Source organism: Caretta caretta, chromosome 4, assembly GCF_965140235.1.
Source record: "Caretta caretta isolate rCarCar2 chromosome 4, rCarCar1.hap1, whole genome shotgun sequence".
NCBI classification, from domain to species: domain Eukaryota; kingdom Metazoa; phylum Chordata; order Testudines; family Cheloniidae; genus Caretta; species Caretta caretta.
In genome coordinates this window covers 154,099,628-154,119,580 of record NC_134209.1, presented here as the reverse complement: position 1 = coordinate 154,119,580, position 19,953 = coordinate 154,099,628, and the positions used below count along the sequence as shown (strand labels likewise).

General features: G+C 58.1%; 2 protein-coding genes across 6 annotated transcripts in view; one reads left to right on the top strand and one right to left on the bottom strand.

Annotated features, from left to right (window-relative positions):
• The window catches only part of LOC125635193 (dedicator of cytokinesis protein 2-like), a 344,043-nt gene that overhangs the window by 93,770 nt on the left and 230,320 nt on the right, over positions 1–19,953 (bottom strand). The gene's annotated exons all lie outside the window — the stretch shown is intronic.
• LOC125635196 (uncharacterized) overlaps positions 8,806–19,953 on the top strand; it is a 38,149-nt gene continuing 27,001 nt past the window's right edge. Inside the window, exon 1 of one of the 3 annotated variants that reach the window (XM_048846573.2) lies at positions 8,806–8,943. The gene's annotated coding sequence lies outside the window, so the exon portion shown is untranslated. The remainder of the gene's footprint in view (positions 8,944–19,953) is intronic. The other 2 variants (XM_048846571.2, XM_048846570.2) reach the window with 2 other exon arrangements.

Genomic DNA, 19,953 nt, shown 5'->3' with positions numbered 1-19,953 from the left:
ACTCTCAGCCAGCCAGTAAAACAGAAGGTTTATTAGACGACAGGAACATGGTCTAAAACAGAGCTTGCAGGTGCAGAGAACGGGACCCCTCAGCTGGGTCCATTCTGGGGGGCAGTGAGCCAGATAACCACGTCTGCACTTCACTCCATGTCCCAGCCAGCCCCAAACTGAAAACCCCCTCCAGCCCCTCCTCCTCTGGGCTTTGTTCCTTTCCAGGGCCAGGTGGTCACCTGATTCCTTTGTTCTCCAACCCTTCAGCTCTCACCTTGCAGGGGGGGAAGGGCCCAGGCCATTAGTTGCCAGGAAACAGGGTGTCGGCCATTCTCTGTGTCCAGACTCCTGCACACACATGCCCTCTAGGGCTCTGCAATGATCATACACCCTTACCCCACCCCCTAGATACTTAAGAACTGCCTAGGGGAAACTGAGGCACCCCCACACTATTCAGAGGAAACATTAAGAACAGTCCCACTTCGTCACATCTCTCCCCCCTTCGAGATCGAACTGAGCGGGGTCACTTTAGCCGGTGACCTGGGGAAGTTTGAAGCCACCAACGTTCCCATGGATGCCCCAGCATCTCTCCCATTCCTTGGTAGGAGTTACACCAGGCCCTTCCAGTTTCACGCCCTCCCTTAGGTCAGGGGTGTTCGATAGCACTCGCAGGCCGCATGTGGGAAGGTTTATGCAGCCCATGCCCTTTGGCCACCCCAAGAATGTCTCCCCATTGACCATCACCTTCTGCTCCCACTGGAGGTCCGGGGGGGGGCTGGCCCCAGGAAACTCCACACAGACATATAGGTTGGGGTCAGGAGTGGGAGCCTGTCCACATCCCCACCCATCTGGCTGACGGAGTCTATGGCCTTGGGACCCAGCAAGGGAACTAGACACCGGGGCTTTTCCGCAGGGTCCCCTTGGTTCAAATCGCCAGCCTGCTCAAAGGCAGTGAGGTGGGCATCCACATGCCACCCCTCCTTAACCAGGGGCAGCAATTTAGTCTCGAGGTTCCCTGCGGAACTGGCCCCCCGGGATCTATCCCCACTCACCCCGGGGAGGTCCCCTAGGCCTCTCCGCTCCCCCACCGCCAGTTCATGCTGCTGCTGCTTCTGCAGCTCTTTCTCGGGCTCTCGCTGTCTCCCACGGTCCTCTTGCTCTCTCAGACTCAGCTCCAATCCCGTCCGACTCGATCCCCCGATGGGGAACCCGATCGTGAAGACCGTCTGGTCGGGGACAGGAGTCTTGGCGATGCCTGGCTCCCGCTTCAGCTGCTCCCAGATCCTGCTATAGCCCCAGTTGGGGTCAGGAATCTGTTCCTTAGAGCGGTCATCCTCCTCCAGCTGCACGATTAACTCTGCTTTGGTGAACTTTCCAATGCTCAACCCTCTCTTTTTGCACAGGGTTACAATGTCCTTCTTAAGGAGACGGTGACAGGCCATCACTCCGCTCCTCCCAAGTTGTTGTGGACTCACAGGCCCGTGTGTTCTCAGCTCCCCACGGTTTCCAGGGAGAACCCCTAGTGTGCCAGCCCTTCTCGAGGTCACCACCTCTTTGCCAGGGTCGAGCTGCAGACTCCTCCGCCCCTTGGACTGCTCGCTGCAATCCCCAGGGGAACCCTGTTACTGCACAGTCCTTCTCGCTGGTCACACACTCCCAGGGGTTAACCGCCCCCCGAAACCGCTCCTCTCTGAGCCTTCAGCAGGCCTGGTCCTCGGCAATCCCCCTTCGTGTTACTGCTCCCCAGTCACTTACTGCAGGAAGCGCCATCCACGGGGTGCAGTACATCCCACCGCTGCCACCAGTTGTCACGGAGTCCCTGGGCGATGCTCTGGAACTGCTCCCCATGAAGCCAGTCAGGACTCTGGGGTAGTCGCCTTTCTGTGAGCAGACTGTCTTCAGGACACACAGCTCACACAGCTTCCACCTTCCTGGGTCTGACCTCGGAGCATTCAGCATCCTCTGCCTCTCCGTGTGCTTCCCCCAGCGAGTCCGCTCAGGCGGTGCTCCTGGGGAAGCCAGAGGGTCCTGCACCCCAACTTCGCAGTCAGACGTGACTCTCAGCCAGCCAGTAAAACAGAAGGTTTATTAGACGACAGGAACATGGTCTAAAACAGAGCTTGCAGGTGCAGAGAACGGGACCCCTCAGCTGGGTCCATTCTGGGGGGCAGTGAGCCAGATAACCACGTCTGCACTTCACTCCATGTCCCAGCCAGCCCCAAACTGAAAACCCCCTCCAGCCCCTCCTCCTCTGGGCTTTGTTCCTTTCCAGGGCCAGGAGGTCACCGGATTCCTTTGTTCTCCAACCCTTCAGCTCTCACCTTGCAGGGGGGGAAGGGCCCAGGCCATTAGTTGCCAGGAAACAGGGTGTCGGCCATTCTCTGTGTCCAGACTCCTGCACACACATGCCCTCTAGGGCTCTGCAATGATCATACACCCTTACCCCACCCCCTAGATACTTAAGAACTGCCTAGGGGAAACTGAGGCACCCCCACACTATTCAGAGGAAACATTAAGAACAGTCCCACTTCATCACACATACCAACCACTGTGTGCATGAACGTGCACCCCCTTTTGCCTTCAGCTATTCTTGGCTGCTGGGGCCCACTGCACCCAAGTGTGAGAACTGCCCACAATGCTGGAGGGCTTCAAGCCCCCTTCCCCTCCCACACCCTATACCCCACATTTCATCCAGCTCGATAGGGAAACACCATGAAAATGGGGCCTCGCCAGTCACCAGGAGACACTGGCCAGCGGGGATGGAGAGGTAGCTAGGAGGCCTTTCCCATCTAAGGGACACTAGTTCCAATCTAGCCCCAGGCTGAGAGGGGGCTTGGGGATGGAATATTTCATTGCTAGGTCTAATCTAGGGGTTCTCAAACTTCACTGCACCAAGACCCGCTTCTGACAACAAAAATTACTACACGACCGCGGGAGGGGGACCAAAGCCCAAGCCTGCCTGAGCCCCACTGCCCTGGACAGGGGGCCGAAGCCAAAGCCTGAGCCCCACCACCCAGGGTTGGGGGTCCAAAGCCGAAGCCCAAGGGCTTCAGCCCCAGGCGGGGCGCCTGTAACCTTTGCCCTGCCACACAGGGCTGAAGGCCTCTGGCTTTGGCTACTGCCAGTGGGGCTCAGGCTTCAACTTTGCCCCGGACCCCAGGAAGTCTAAGACCAGCTGTGGCGACCCTATTAAAACAGGGTCCCGAGCCACAGTTTGAGAACTGCTGGAAATCTGACCTCAGGTCAGCAGTGCTGGAATGGTGCTGCCATCTGGTGGCTACCTGTGATTTTGGTGAAGTGGAGTGTGCACAGGATGACCCAGAAGGCAGGTGACACATCACAAACGGCATTAAGTGGCCCCTCATTAGCAGTCTCAGCAGAGAGAGCAGGGAGTGACTGAGCGCCGGAGACCAAGCTCCAGAAGACAGTCCCTCCAGGGCACAGCTAAGGCTGGGGAGCAGCGTGCTGGGGGCTCCTTGCCCTGCCAGTGAAGGGTCCTGTTCTATGGAGCAGGGTCTGTTCCACACAGCACCTTTCCCCAGTGCTCCGTTCAGTGGCTAGAACTACTGCGTAGCAGGTGCAGTGAATCCAAGGACACAGGGAGGCTTGAAAAACATGCCAAGGACCCAGAAACTGACCCAGCTAAACAGTAAGTGAATAAAAATCAATCCCATTAGCATAAAAGTGAAAGAGTGAACACGACAAGCCAGGAGCGGTGTCCCCGACTGGCCCACAGCTGTGTCAGCAGCACCTGCACAAAGACACCGCAGAGCCTCGCTAGGGCAAACTGCAGCGAGAGTCCTGCATTGGCACAAGGGTCATTACCTGCCCCTCGTGATCCATCGTCCTTCAGCCCTAGCAGGCATGACTTGCCTGCAGAGTTTGAAATGAATGCCTCCCGGCTGCACACAAGCTGTTGGCTCAGCCCAGGCAGCGTCCAGTCCGTACCCAGGACTTTGCTTGGGAGTGCACGTGACACACAGTGTGCACAGCAAGGGGCCTGTCTGAGACAGTGAGCATGTGACACAGGGCAGACTGGAAATGTGCCACAAATGGAAACTCGCATCTCATCTATCCTACCCGCCTGCAAGCGCAGGCGAAGGAGAGACCCGACAGTATTGTTACTAATCAGCAACGCATGGACAGAGACTGTCTTGGCCTGTGGCTCCGAATGGAACTGCCCCAGCACAAGGAGCAGCCCGCTGACCTGGGGCTCCTTGAGAAGGGAATGCCAAGTGCCATGGTGTTGCAGGCAGGGCATCCCACTCCCCTTTCCCCAGTGAGTCCAGCGCATGCAGCTTGTCCCCTCTGGACAGAGCAGCCAGCAGAGCTGGGTGAGACTGGAGGTTACACGGAAAGTTGGGGCTTGGCAGGAATGTGACAGGATGGACACTTCTAAAGCAAGCTGATCTCTTCAGGGATTTGATGAGATTAGTTCAGTCACGTGAAAACAACTGTTCTAGCAGCTGTTGGAATTAGATTCAGGTGAATTCACTGCGCTGCCTGTTACACCTTGTACCAGTGAAACTGTATTTCCCTTTAAATTACGTTACTGGGAAGGGAAGCCGCCAGACCCTGCCATACATATGGATATGGTTCGGCTAGGGAATGGGGGAGCTGTGCGCGCACTGGCTATAGATCTCCCAGCAAAGCGCCAGCCCGCCCAGCAGCAGAACCCACTCCCACAGCCCCGGAGGGGGATTTTAGTGGTGCAGATAAAGACTTTTCATTGCAACTTTCCCTAGCACAGGGGTTCTCAGACTGGGGGTCGGGACCCCTTGGGGGTCACGAGGTTATTACATGGGGGATCGCGAGCTGTCAGCCTCCACCCCAACCCCCGCTTTGCCTCCAGCATTTATAATGGTGTTAAATATAAACAAAGTGTTCTTAATGTATCGGGGGGGGGGGAGAGTCGCCCTCAGAGGCTTGGTATGTGAAAGGGGTCACCAGGACAAACTCTGAGAACCCCTCCCCGAGCAGGATTGCAGCAGGCAGATGAGCTGCCCCGTTGTCACATGACTGGCTGGGTTACCTGGGATGTCACAACCCCACCACCCAGCAGTGAGCTGTTTGCAGCTGCCTGAAATCCAACTGCACCAGCAACAAACCAGCAACCAAGCGCAGTGATTGTGGACGTCTCCAGCCGATGGATCTTACAAGAAATAAACTTGCAGGGGGCTCAGGGCTCCTGGTGGTGGGAAGATGGGGTTCAGGGGCATGAAGGAAATGGTCTCCTCTCCAGCCTCGACAAAGGCCATCCTGCCCCACACTCACGTCTGTTCCAAATGCTGCTGCACAGATACATGACCTAGCTCATAGCTCTGACTCAGTTCCCCCTCCCCTGGTTCTCCCTTCAGCATCACATCAGACACAAACCCCTCATCTCCACATCCACGGCCTGTCCCACCCCACCACCCCATCATCTCCCAGACACCACTGGGCCAACTCCGCCTTTGCCCTGCCAATGGGACAGCAGACACTGGGCACTTGCAGCAGTTCACACCTTTGCACTTTCTGCCTGGCTGCCCTTACACGCAGGGCGAGCTCCCCTTAAGCTCTGCAAGGCAACCTCATCCATCTAGCTCCCTCTGCCGCCAGGCCTACAATAACCACCCAGCTTCACCAAGACCATTTTCCGTCTCCCTGCCGCTTTGCCATCTGTCTGTTGCACCCCTGCTCTCCCATCTCACACGTGGCCAGTGAGCTCCTGGGGCAGGGACTGTCCCCGTTACATGCTTGCACAACACCTAGTATGATGGAGCCCTGGCCTCTTGGCACTACAGTAAAACCAATAACCACAGCAATCAGGCATGTGGAGAAGGAAGAGGAGAAAGAGGGTTTTTTGGGGAGGGGGAAGAGAGAATGCAGAGCATGGGGAAGATGTGGCTTCGACCCGCTTTTGCCATAATACCTACAAGAAACCAACCAGTGAGTGACTGCTGAGCTGGGGGGGGGGGTGGCTGGAGAGTAGAGGCTGACGCTATAAACATACCAACACACACCAAAGCAAAGGTCTGCGTGTGCTTAACGATTGGGGGTGTTGCCCTCTTAGACACAGGGCTTCCGCTGGCACTGGTCATCTTGTCCTTGAGCTCTTCCAGGGGAGAAGCATTGCGCTCTGTGTCTGTGCTCCCCCAGCAGCGGGAACTCAATCCTCCCCGGCCTCAAGGCACTGCTGTCAGACAGGTCATAATCCTGAGGGACGGGGAGGGGGCTGAACGAGGCAGCTGGGAGTCAGGGCAGAGAAGAGAGAGTCACAGGCAAAAGTGTGGGAGGAGGGGGTGTTTCAGGCCTTGTCAGGAATTGTCACATCTGAATCTAATACATATGGGGACTGCAAACCACTCCGAGTAGCTGTGAGCAGGGCCCTGCATGCCGCTGCCCCGGGATCCGGACATGCCAGGCTGCGCAGCGCCAAGCTCTGGATCAAACTCCCACAGCCATGGTAAGGGGCTCCCCCTGCAGGCACTGTTATGGCCCTGGCTGTGCGGCAGCCACCAACCCAGCCGGACCCAGGGCTGGATGTGCCAAGTCTCCTTGGCAGGGTTATTCTGTCCAGACTTGGAGGCAGGAGGAGCCTTCACCACACATAAGAACCACCCAGCTCTGCCGCCAGCAGGGGCTCTTTTCCAAGGCCAGACCTGCGTACCCCCAACCCCCACCACAGGCCCTATCCTGCTGCAAATGTAACGTGGACAGACCCCGGTTGTCAGCGGGCAGGATTGAACCTGGGGCCTCTGGAGCTTAGTGCATGAGCTTCTACCGCATGAGTTAAAAGCCATATGGCAGCTGTAGAGCAGACTCATAATCTTTCTCTTTAAGTGGTCTCAGTGCCCCTAGATGGGACAGAGCCCCTGTGACGAAGCGGGACTGTTCTTAATGTTTCCTTTGAACATTGTGGGGGTGCCTCAGTTTCCCCTAGGCAGTTCTTAAGTATCTAGGGGGTGGGATAAGGGCGTATGATCCTTGCAGAGCCCTAGAGAGCAGGTGTGTGCAGGGATCTGAACAGAGAATGGCCGACACCCTGTTTCCTGGCAACTGATGGCCTGGTCCCTTCCCCCTGCAAGGTGAGAGCTAAAGGGTTGGAGAACGAAGGAATCCGGTGACCTCCTGGCCCGGGAAAGGGACAAAGCCCAGAGGAGGAGGGGCTGGAGAGAGTTTCAGTTTGGGGCTGGCTGGAGACATGGAGTGAGGGGCAGATGTGGTTGTCTGGCTCACTGCCCCCCAAAATGGACCCAGCTGAGGGCTCCTGTTCTCTGCACTTGCAAGCTCTGTGTTAGACCATGTTCCTGTCATCTAATAAACCTCTGTTTTACTGACTGTCTGAGAGTCCCGTCTGACTGCGGAGTTGGGGGGCAGGACCCTCTGGCTTCCCCAGGACCCCGACTGGGCAGAATCGCTGTGGGAAGCGCACGGAGGGACAGAGGATGCTGAATGCTCCAAGGTCAGACCCAGGAAGGTGGAAGCTGGGTGAGCTGTTTGCCCTGCAGACAGGCTGCTCACAGAAAGGAGACTTCCCCAGACTCCTGCCTGGCTTCATAGGGAGCGGTTCCAGAGCATCGCCCGGGGACGCCGTGACAGCCCCACACCTAGGAGATGTGTGGGTTACACATGCACACAGCCAGCCTAACTCACAGACCCCACTACTCAGCCCTTCAGAGCTTTGCAGGCCAGACGGGACCTCCTCTGTAAACACAGGCCAGAGAACAGGGCCAGTTTCCTCTGTCCTGATTGCACTAAATTTTGTTTGGCAAAAGCACCTCCCAAACAGGCCTCCAGTCCTGGTTTCAAGACACCAAGAAGAGGGAGAATCCGCCCTTCCCTTGGGAGCTGGTTCCAACAGTTACTCACCCTGGGTGAGAACAATTTGCCTGACCTCTCCTGCGTGTCTGGTGTCATGGAGTGTGATAGAGTCTGGGCCCTGCACCCCTCTTCCTGGGATTCACCGTGACTCTCAGTCAGCCAGTAAAACGGAAGGAATAGGAACACAGCATAAAAGAGAGCTTGTGGGTACAACCAGGACCCCTCAGTCAAGTCCTTCTGGGGGGCAGGGAGCTTAGACCCCAGCCCTGGGGTTCCCTGCGTTCCACCCCCAGCCCCAAACTGAAACCAGCGCCCCCCATCAGGCTCCAGTTCCCCGGGCAGAGGTGTTACCCCCCCATCCCCTCCTGGCTCAGGTTTCCGGCTCTCAGGTCTCCCGTCCCCAGTGAAACCCCCTGCCACATTCCCAGGTCAACCCTCCCTGCTGCCGCACACCTGGTTCAGCTTCTAGCCAGGGTCTGGTTTCACCTCCCCCTCTTAAAGGGCCCTTAGGGCCCGGGAGCTTCTCCCAGCCAAGGTGCTAATGCCCCATGGCCAAGCCACCCTCCGTCCATCCCCTTTGTGCGGCGCTAAGCGGAGCCAGTTCCCGAGACTCCTGCCGGGGGCCTTCTCCAGCCCCCAGTCACTTCCCCGCTCCAGCTTTTCAACATCCCTTTCCAAGTGCTGCCCGAGAGCTGGGCGCCTGCTTCAGCCCCGCACAGGAGCCCCCGTTACTGCCCAGCGCCCCGGCCTCGCCCCGACTCCCCCGCGGTCACTCCCGCTCCGAACCCGGGGCTCGCCTGCCGTGCCCGCCCCCGCTACACAAGCCCAAGCCCAGCACACGCCCCCTGCCCCGGGCTCGCCTGCCCCCGGCCGCCCAGGATCCCCACCGGCCCGGGCTGCCCCGGCTCCCCCGGCTCCGCCGCCCCGCTGATGACACATCACTTGGCACCGACCTGCCTCCCGGCTCCGCCCCCTCCGGCGGCTCCTCCCCGGCCCGGCCCGGCCCGGCCGCCAGCGCAGCCCGGCTCGCGGCCCTGGAGCTGCCGCTGCCCAGCCCGGGCGCAGGAGCTGCCCGTCCCCGAGCTGCCGCGGCGCCTGGGCTCGGCCGCCCGCTCCGCTCCGCGCCGCGCCGCGCCGCCGCGGGGCCAGGTGAGGGGCCGTGAGCGGCCGCGCTGCGAGCGGGGAGACGGCGCCGTGGGCGCGGGGACATGGGGGCGCAGGGCGCGGGGACATGGGGGCGCAGGGCACGGGGGCAGAGCAGGGCGCGGGGACATGGGGGCGCAGGGCACGGGGGCAGAGCAGGGCGCGGGGACATGGGGGCGCAGGGCACGGGGGGGAGAGCGGGGCGCGGGGACATGGGGGCGCAGGGCACGGGGGGAGAGCGGGGCGCGGGGACATGGGGGCGCAGGGCACGGGGGGCAGAGCGGGGCGCGGGGACATGGGGGCGCAGGGCACGGGGGCAGAGCGGGGCGCGGGGACACGGGGGCGCAGGGCACGGGGGGCAGAGCAGGGCGCGGGGACATGGGGGCGCAGGGCACGGGGGGGAGAGCGGGGCGCGGGGACATGGGGGCGCAGGGCACGGGGGGAGAGCGGGGCGCGGGGACATGGGGGCGCAGGGCACGGGGGGAGAGCGGGGCGCGGGGACATGGGGGCGCAGGGCACGGGGGGCAGAGCGGGGCGCGGGGACATGGGGGCGCAGGGCACGGGGGGCAGAGCGGGGCGCGGGGACATGGGGGCGCAGGGCACGGGGGCAGAGCGGGGCGCGGGGACACGGGGGCGCAGGGCACGGGGGGCAGAGCAGGGCGCGGGGACATGGGGGCGCAGGGCACGGGGGGGAGAGCGGGGCGCGGGGACATGGGGGCGCAGGGCACGGGGGGAGAGCGGGGCGCGGGGACATGGGGGCGCAGGGCACGGGGGGAGAGCGGGGCGCGGGGACATGGGGGCGCAGGGCACGGGGGCAGAGCGGGGCGCGGGGACATGGGGGCGCAGGGCACGGGGGGGAGAGCAGGGCGCGGGGACATGGGGGCGCAGGGCACGGGGGGGAGAGCGGGGCGCGGGGACATGGGGGCGCAGGGCACGGGGGGGAGAGCGGGGCGCGGGGACATGGGGGCGCAGGGCACGGGGGCAGAGCGGGGCGCGGGGACATGGGGGCGCAGGGCACGGGGGGGAGAGCAGGGCGCGGGGACATGGGGGCGCAGGGCACGGGGGGAGAGCAGGGCGCGGGGATATGGGGCGCAGGGCACGGGGGGAGAGCGGGGCGCGGGGACATGGGGGCGCAGGGCACGGGGGGAGAGCAGGGCGCAGGGCACGGGGGGCGAGCAGGGCGCGGGGACATGGGGGCGTAGGGCACGGGGGGAGAGCGGGGCGCGGGGACATGGGGGTGCAGGGCACGGGGGGAGAGCAGGGCACGGGGGGAGAGCGGGGCGCAGGGCACGGGGGGAGAGCGGGGCGCGGGGACATGGGGGCGCAGGGCACGGGGGCAGAGCAGGGCGCGGGGACATGGGGGCGCAGGGCACGGGGGCAGAGCGGGGCGCGGGGACATGGGGGCGCAGGGCACGGGGGGAGAGCGGGGCGCGGGGACATGGGGGCGCAGGGCACGGGGGCAGAGCGGGGCGCGGGGACATGGGGGCGCAGGGCACGGGGGCAGAGCGGGGCGCGGGGACATGGGGCGCAGGGCACGGGGGGGAGAGCAGGGCACGGGGGGAGAGCGGGGCGCGGGGACATGGGGACGCAGGGCACGGGGGGAGAGCAGGGCGCAGGGCACGGGGGGCGAGCAGGGCGCGGGGACATGGGGGCGTAGGGCACGGGGGGAGAGCGGGGCGCGGGGACATGGGGGCGCAGGGCACGGGGGGAGAGCAGGGCACGGGGGGAGAGCGGGGCGCAGGGCACGGGGGCAGAGCAGGGCGCGGGGACATGGGGGCGCAGGGCACGGGGGGAGAGCGGGGCGCGGGGACATGGGGGCGCAGGGCACGGGGGGAGAGCGGGGCGCGGGGACATGGGGGCGTAGGGCACGGGGGGAGAGCGGGGCGCAGGGCACGGGGGCAGAGCGGGGCGCGGGGACATGGGGGCGCAGGGCACGGGGGCAGAGCGGGGCGCGGGGACATGGGGGCACGGGGCAGAGCGGGGCGCGGGGACATGGGGCGCAGGGCACGGGGGGGAGAGCAGGGCACGGGGCAGAGCGGGGCGCGGGGACATGGGGGCGCAGGGCACGGGGGGGAGAGCAGGGCGCGGGGACATGGGGGCGCAGGGCACGGGGGGCAGAGCAGGGCACGGGGACATGGGGGCGCAGGGCACGGGGGGGGGAGCAGGGCGCGGGGACATGGGGGCGCAGGGCATGGGGGAGAGCAGGGCGCGGGGACATGGGGGCGCAGGGCATGGGGGGAGAGCAGGGCGCGGGGACATGGGGACGCAGGGCACGGGGGGAGAGCAGGGCGCGGGGACATGGGGACGCAGGGCACGGGGGAGCCCGGGGGGAGCGCAGGGCACGCGGGGGTGAAGGGGCACAGGGGGAGCACAGGGACATGGGGCTGCAGGTATGGGGAGCCCAGGGGGAGCGCAGGGCATGGAGGGAGCCCAGGGGGAGCGCAGGGCATGGGGGGGAACCCGGGGGGGGCACAAGGCACGGGGGGAGTGAAGGGGCACAGGGGGAGCACAGGAACATGGGGCTGCAGGTATGGGTAGCACACGGACAGGGGGAGCCCAGGCTGCGCAGGGCACGGGGAGCGTACAGGATCATGGGGCTGCAGGTATGGGCAGCCCGGGGGGAGCGCAGGGCATGGGGGGGAGCCCAGGGGAGCACAGGGCATGGGGGGAGCCTGGGGGTGGGGGAGCCCAGGGCACGGGGGAGCATACAGGACAGGGAGCTGTGTGGGAGGAAGGGACACAGGACTCCGGGGCATGGGGAGTGGGTGAGTTACAGGGCATTAGGAGCTGGGGGCCATGAGAAGCCTGGGGGGACCCCAGGGACAGGGGGCTACAGGGCAGGGGGAGTGCAGGGTATGGGGAGTCCGGGGACCCGGGTCTGTAGGGGGAGCTAAAGAGTATTAGGAGCCAGGGGGCATGGGGAGCCTGGGGCTGGTGTTGCGGTGTCCTAGGAACAACAGGTCCACAGGACCCAGTTTCTGAGCCACGGGTCCCTTGAATCAAGATGGGTGGAGCCTGGGTGCCAGGTTTTGCCCTCTGAGGGGCACTGGCTCTGTCCGCACTGCCTGGTCAGTGCCCTGGGGGGTGGCTCAGAAAGCTGCAGTCATGGAACCAGCTCCAGCTCAGTGCCAGGCCTTATGTACTCCCATTGGGGTCACAGGGGCTGGGTGGGGGAGCAAGGATGGGTGAGCAGTGCTGGGGAAACCACTGGTGGCCAGGGTGGTCACACGAGGCTGGTGAGGGTCACTGGGGCTGGAAGGGCCTGGGTGGGGTAGTTGGCTGGGTAAGGAGTTTGCTGAGCTCTGACCTACACTCCCTGTTTTCAAAGGGTACGTGAGGTGCCCAGCCTTGTGAGGTCTGGGACCCTCGAGCTGTAGGACCCCATCCGCTCCCAGGCACTGGGGCAGGGTTGGCTCCTTTCCATCTGCTGCTAGTGTTTGGCCGATGGGGCTCCCAGCACTTCTCCGGGGGAGTCTCTCCCCCTCCCCATTGCTCTGGTTGAGGGAGCAGCAGAGTAAACAGATTCCAAAAGGGGAACCTGCTGGGAGCATCTCTAGCCCTTGTTGACTTGACACCCCTCTGCATGTGTGTCCCCCCCCGTTGCCCCTCCTTTGGAGTGGGCTGGAAGGAGCCATGTGCTAGTAGAAGGGGCAGAGGCTGCCCCACACTGAATGAACCTGGCCCTGGTAGCTCGGCTGCCTTGGCTATTTCCTGTTCAGTCTGGCTTCTGGGGAATAGCACTGGCTCAGTACCACCTTCTGGGGGTGCTGCAAACCCCTGGCTTTGTCCTGTCGTCATGTCAGGGAGGTAGCCAGGAAACACTGGTTCTGGGGAGAGATCCCCATACCTGCCCTTTCCTTCCTTGGAGTGAGGGCATGGTGTCTGCAGCCCAGTCTAGACAGGAGACGTAGCCCCTGGCTGGAGGAGCTAGAGGCTCCAGGAAGAAATAAATCTGCCCCAGCTTCTCGGACTAGTGACTTTTGCTGTTGGAAAGACCAAAGTTCCCTGGATAGCTCATGTCCGCGCCCTCTGCTCAGGCTGCCCTTTCTCGCTGCCTCAGCCTGTTTCAGCCTCCATCTCTGCTCAAAGAAAAGGAGGACTTGTGGCACCTTAGAGACTAACAAATTTATCTGAGCATAAGCTTTCGTGAGCTATAGCTCACTTCATCGGATGCATCTCTGCTCAGTCACTAACGTGTGGGAGATCCAGGGAGAGCGTGCCAGTCCAGAGAGCAACCACCTCCCTCTCTGCTGTCCCTCTTCAGGAGACATGTCCATCAGCTGAGACCCACGTGTGCTTCTGTCTCACCCTGGTCCTGGGCCTGTCACTTTCTGAGCTGTGCATTCCTGACCCGTGGGTCTGAGGTTAGACGCCATTTCTGCTAGCGGGTGTTTCCGGCAGCTTTTTCTGCTGTGTCCTGGTTGGGGCCTTTGTGCCTGAGAACTAGGAACAGAGCAGGGCCTCAGAAGCGATTGAAGTGGTTGGTTTCCAGAGACCTCTCTACCATCCCTGCCCCCACTACCAACCTTGGCAAAGAGTGCCAGAGGCAGGGAATCCTCAGGAGAGGCTCTGGGGAGGTGACACTGATGCTAAGAGCAGGGACTGTCAAGACCCTGAGGAAAGAGAGGGCGCAATGGTGCCATTTTCTTCCTTTCATGGGTCAGGTGGGGATAAGTGACAGAGGGTATGTGTAACCAGCATGGACTGGCCTACCCAGCTGGCCTGAATGCCGCTAGCGTGGGTAACAACAGTGCAGCATGGGAGTGTGTGCCTCGGGGCCATGCCAGGCTTTCCTGCTTGCGCTGACGCACACACTGCATTGTCTTCACTACTGCTGTTCCCAGTGCTAGCCGGGTAATTCAGCCTGTGCCCAGCTTGTTCTGTGGAGAGATACCCTAACCAATCCAAAGAAGCCAGGCAGCAGGAACTGGGCTCGCCTTGTGAGTGTCACCAGCCAGGGAACACAAAACCCTTGGTGCCAAAGTGAGAACCGTCTCTTGAGGAGCACACATGCTCTCCTGGAACCAAATGCTCCAACCCAAGCTGCTGTCCCCCTTGGCATGTTCTGAAGAAGTGAGAGTGAGTCTCCTTGGAGAGCCGCACTTAGCCCAAGTAACCTCTCTTTGCCTTCAAGGACTGCTAGCAGAGATCCCCTCTCCATAGCACTACCCTGAGGGGTGGGTCTCAGGGGAACTGTGATGCTGGTCCCCTGAATTGCATTCTTTAGCTCAGGAAGTATATCCTAGGCAGCCACCAGACATAACTGAGAGACTACTCATTTTGAGGCGTGCTTTAGATCTGGTGGGATGTGTTCTAAATCTGTCACGTACACCTCCAAGGTTGTAACAGGTTTGAATGCAGAACCTCATTGAGTCAGATATCTCTGAGCAGAGGTCATCTTCCTCACGGATTACTATAATTATTTAGGATTTACACTATGGTAATACTCAGAGGCCACAAATAATCTAGGACAGTGTTTCTGAACTTTTTTGATACCAGGCACTGGCTTGCTGCCTTCCTAAACTGTGTCAGGGAGATCTCAGGGACCAGCGCTGGCCCACGGACCGGTCATTGAGAAACACTGATCTAGGGGATTTACTTCTCTCTAGAAAATAATGGAGGACACTTTTTCATATCTAAACAATGTATCCTGGCTTCCCTGCTAATGAATATGGTTTAGGGAAGCACACAGGTAAAATGAGGGATTGATTATGAGATGGGATTCTCTTTAGGGTCAGGTTTCAGAGTGGTAGCTGTGTTACTCTGTATCAGCAAAAAAAAAAGAGGAGGACTTGTGGCACCTTAGAGACTAACAAATTTATTTGGGCATCAGCTTTCGTGGGCTAAAACCTTGTGTAAAAGCTTATGCCCAAATACATTTGTGAGTCTCTAAGGTGCCACAAGTACTCCCCATTTTCTTTAGGGCCAGGAATTGTGCAGTCAGCATAGAGTCATCTTATCCTTATGGGGGAGGATCAGCCACTCTGGCCTGGGGCTCAAAGACAACCCTGGCTGAAGTGATTACTATAAGGAATGTAGTCTTCAGAGACAGGCGATGTCCCAAAAAGATGGCAGTGCCTGGTGGTGAGAAAGTGTGGGTCACTCGTCCAGAAAGCACGTAACTCCAGGATCTGTTAGTAGGAATGTGGTAAGTGGATATGGTTGCCAGATTCATTTTGACTGTGTTTAAGGTCACCTCAGATTTCCTCAATGACGGCAAATAGTCTAGGCCAGCAGATACGTGTGCTGGAGTTGTCTGTTTGCGAAGTGCCCAGGGACAGAACTTTTTCCAGTCTGGTGCAGCAGTTTGCCTTGTAGACAGTCCATGGCTCTCTGATAAGGTTGGCTGCTCGTTGAGGCACACGCCCAGTCCCAGTCTGTCAGGTTTTGCCACCAGGCAGTCTCCTAGTTGTAGAGATTTTGGCTTCGGATGGGCAATGTGACCCTGTTTCTGGGAGAGGTAATCCAGACAAGCAGGGCTATGGAGGGGTTGTGCTGTTTGGGAGATGTGAATACCAGTAGTGATGAACCTGTTTTATGGCTGGCAGTAGCCCTCAGGTCATGGCCTGTTTTATTTTTCTGATTATTGCTCTGGAAATTGGAAGCATGGGAGGGACCCTGTAGAACTGCTATGCTCCAGGCCAGGCTGGCGCGCTGGATCACTCCCCAGAGTCTGTTCTCTGCCTGGAACAGAACTGTTGCCATTGGTGATGTGTCTTGTGTAGATAGGTCTGTCTGAGGTTGTTCCCCAAGTTGTTGGGGAAGCACTTGTGCTGGAACCTGCCACTTCTGTCTAGGAGACAGACAGCCACCAGTGAGGAGGTCATCATTAGATCCCATTTCGCAAACTGGACTGTTTCTTGACATCTAGAAGACATCAAAGACTGAACAGAGCTCCCCCTCCAACAGTGGCTGTAGTCTGTGTATGAGATGCTGAACTACTTCTGCATTGATGTGAGGAAGAAAAGCCTTGGCATACAAACTGCTCCTAATTCCCACCCACTGATATGTCACCCCTCCTCTGCCACAGACTTCCGGTGTGGCCTTGGCAAGTTGTTTAGCTTCTCTGTACCTCAGTTCCCCATCTGTAAAATGGGGATACTAGTAATTCCCGACCTCCCAGGGGTGTTGTGTGGATAAATACATAAAGGATTATGGAGCTCTCCCATTTAGCATAAATGGGGGCTATGTAAATACCTAAGACAGACAGATAGTTGGGCCTCTGTAGGCTTCCACAGGCCTTGTATTGTCGGGTGATGAGAGTAAGGTTCCTAGCCTGATACTACCATTGCAGATAGAAGTTGGAAGATAGAAGGGCAATGTAACCACGACACATGATCGCTGGCCTGAAGAATTAACTAACTGGAGATATCTCAAGTTGAGTTTGGATAATAGATTATAAGGGTACAGGACACCACGAACCCCATAAGTTTCCAGAAGAGGTGTAGAGTGTGTGTGTTTTTTATTAAAGACCTGAAGAGGTGAATTCATAGATTCATTTATTCCATGACCAGAAGGGAACATGGAGATCATCTAATCTGACCTGAATAACACAGGCCATGAAGTTTTCCCAAAATAATTCCCAGAGCAGATCTTTTAGAAAAACATCCAATCTTGATTTTAAAATGGCCAGTGATCAAGAATCCATCATGACCCTTGGTAAGTTGTTCCAGTGGGTAATTACCCTTCCTGTTAAAAATTTACACTTTATTTCCAGTCTGAATTTGTCTAGCTTCAACTTCCAGCCATTGGATCATCTTATACCTTTCTTTGGAAGATTGAAGAAATACTTGTTCCCCATGTAGGTACTTACAGACTGTGATCAAGTCACCCCTGAACCTTGGTCTGCATCCTTTGTTCCTAGATGTAGATGCTTACATTGAGCTGTACTAAAACACTGCCAGAATTGTTTGCATTAGTCCTGTGGCAGATGTGCTGAACTTACGATTGAATTGGTGGTGTCTCCTATGAGGGCTGTTGGCTCCACTGATGTGAACGGAGACTCTTCTAGTCCCAGGGAGTGGAGAGGGAGCTAGCTGTCTGTCTGCAGAACTCCTCATAGAGTCACCTAAATAAAGATACATGTGGATCCCTTGGCTGCTTATATGAGGTGCTACGATGGTTAGACACTTAATGACCAATAAGAAAGGCCAAAAGGGAGACTCTTGTACTGGTAAAGATCTTCCGCTGTGCAGAATCCAAGGGCCTTGCTGTGAGCTGGCCTGGTGATGATGTGCAAGCATGTGTCCTTCCAGCACAGAGTCTTCTCAGAGCCAGGATGTGATGAAGCTTCCTCATTGACTACTTCTGTTGTGGGCTTGATTTCTGTGTCATAAGCACCTGTGCTTCATCGGACCATTGACCCTCCATCACCATCTCCTCTGCCTTCTTTTCAGAATTCAGGGGAAGATTTGAGTCCAGGGAGAAGTTGTATGCCACTAGCAGAGCCTGACAGTTAGCTATTCTCATCTGCAGAACTACAGAAGGGTACAGTTTCCTCCCCAGTAAATCTAGTCTGGCTTCGTATGTCTCGAGGCGTAGATTTACAGGTTTGCTCTAGTTCTCCTTTCTCCTGAGCTGCAGACACTGCAAGGGAATTAGGAAGTGGATGCCTGAAGAAAACCCCTGAAGTCTGTTTGATGGACAGCTGGAATTTGTCTGCCTTTTCAGAGGTACAGGGCCCGGTGTTGGGCTGGGGAGTCCTTCGATGGTTCCTTAAGTTCTTCATGGATAATGACCTCCATTCAGGGTCTGTGCTGAGACTCAAACATGTCAGATAATCACTGGGGCAGTTCTCCTCCGAGGTCCCCAGAAGGCCTTGAAAATTCTTGGAGTCTGGGGGCGCCAGGGAAGAGGAGGAGGTCCGCACTGCTTCCTCAGGTGGTGATGAGGAAAGGCAGGAAGTTGGCTGTTTCTTGGTCATCAGACACCTTACTCACAGTAATTTGGGAGGATACAGACATCCCTAGATGCTATTTGTGGAGCTGGGGTCTGTCTCTTAGGAGGATGATCCCCAGAGTCCCTAACAAGGGAGGTTGCAGATGTGGAAACAATGTCGTCTGGTTTTTCTGTTGGATTGACCAGAACCAGCAGATCAGCTCCACAGGAATAAGGTGGCATGTTACAGGCCATGTTATTGGTGTCCATGGAGGAGCTGTCCATGCACCAGACAAGGTAGCCATTGATCTTGAGGAATCAGACACTGGATATAACCCAAGTTGGATGGCAGCTGCAGGGATCCTGAGGGCTACAGGACTGATCAACAGACTCCATCCTTGATGGCAGAGGTTGATTCAGGGGCTTTCAGGTCCCAGGCCTTGATTCTGAAGCTAAACTCTTCTAAGACATCATTTGGGGGGGTGGGGGGGAGAGGAGAGGAGAAGAAAAGAGAAGGGGGTATATGCCTAAGGCCATGTCTACACTACCCACCGGATCGGCGGGTAGCGATCGATCCCCGATCGCTCTGCTGTCGACTCCGGAATTCCACCAGGGCGAGAGGCGGAAGCAGAGTCGACTGGGGAGCAGCCACCGTTGATCCCGTGCTGCGAGGACATGAAGTAAGTGATTCTAAGTAAGTCAATCTAAGATACGTCAACTTCTGCTACACCAGAACTGTACACGTTATCATGTTTGCACCAGTGCCAAATACAGGGGGAATATAATATCCCTATTCCTACTTGAGATTCCCCTGTTCACGCATCCAATGCTCACACTAGCCCTTTTGGCCACAGTGTCACACTGGGACCTCACGTTCAGTTGATTATCCACCTGATGTCCCAAAGTTATTTTCAGAGTCGCGGCTTCCTAGCATAGAATCCCCCATCATGTCAGTATGGCCTGCATCCTTTGTTTCTCCATTTGGCCATATTAACACACACTGTTTAGTTGTGCCCATCTTAGATTACTCTCTATAGTGACCTGTCCTCTTCACTGCTTGCTTCACCCCTCCCCGCCAATCTTTGTGTCATCTGCAGACTTCATCAGAGATGAGTTTTTCTTCCAGGTTATTGATAAAAATATTAAATAGCACAGGGCCAAGAACTGATCCTTGTGGAACTACACTAGAAACATACCTGCTCGATGATGATTCTCTATTGACGGTTACATTTTGAGACCTATCAGTTAACCAGTTTTTAATCAATGTAATTTGTGCCATGTTGATTTTGTATCATTCTAGTTTCTTAATCAAAGTACCAAGTCTAAGTGTAGTACATCAGCACTATTACCTTAAACAACCAAACTTGTAATCTCATCAAAACAAGATCCCAAGTCAGTCAGGATCTGTCTTCCATATACCTGTGCTTATTGTCATTAGTTATATTACCTTCCTTCCTTTATCATCTGAGTCCTATATCTGCTATTCCAGTATTGTGTCCTGGATCAACGTCGGGCTGACAGACCTATAAGCACCTAGCTTTCACCAGTCCTCTGAAGCCTAGGGAGGGGGTTGGGCTTCAGAGCATGAGCTCCAGCCCGAGCTGCAACTTCAGTGCTCTGTGTACACAGCTATTGCTCGTGCGAGCCCCACTAGCCCATGTCTATTGACCCCGGGCTGTGGGGCTCACTCCCACTCGCTCCAGAATGCTGTGTAGACGTACCTCATCAGGGCAGTATGCACAGCTTCAATGGTCACTGCTCTTGAGGGGTGATGACTACAATACAGAGGGCTCCCTGTGTACTCTGTGCAGACAGAACTCAAAGGAGAAGCATCAGCTACACCATAGTACAGACAAGGGCAGGTCCTGTGAAAACTTCCCGACACCTAACTCTGCCAGCGCTCCTTGACCCCGCTGCTAGCCCTGCCCTCAATTCCCACATTGTGCATCACTGACCAATTCTGTGGGGCATTTGTGATATCGATAAGTGCCTACTACTGGTTGCAATGACTTCCTCCATCTCCTGTCACTTGTGTCCCAATACTGATGTGACATGAGTTGGGGGAGGGGAGGTGTCACTGCAATCAGTGCTACCCCCATCTCTCGTCCATGCTCCTGTCATATCCTGTCTGATGCTCAG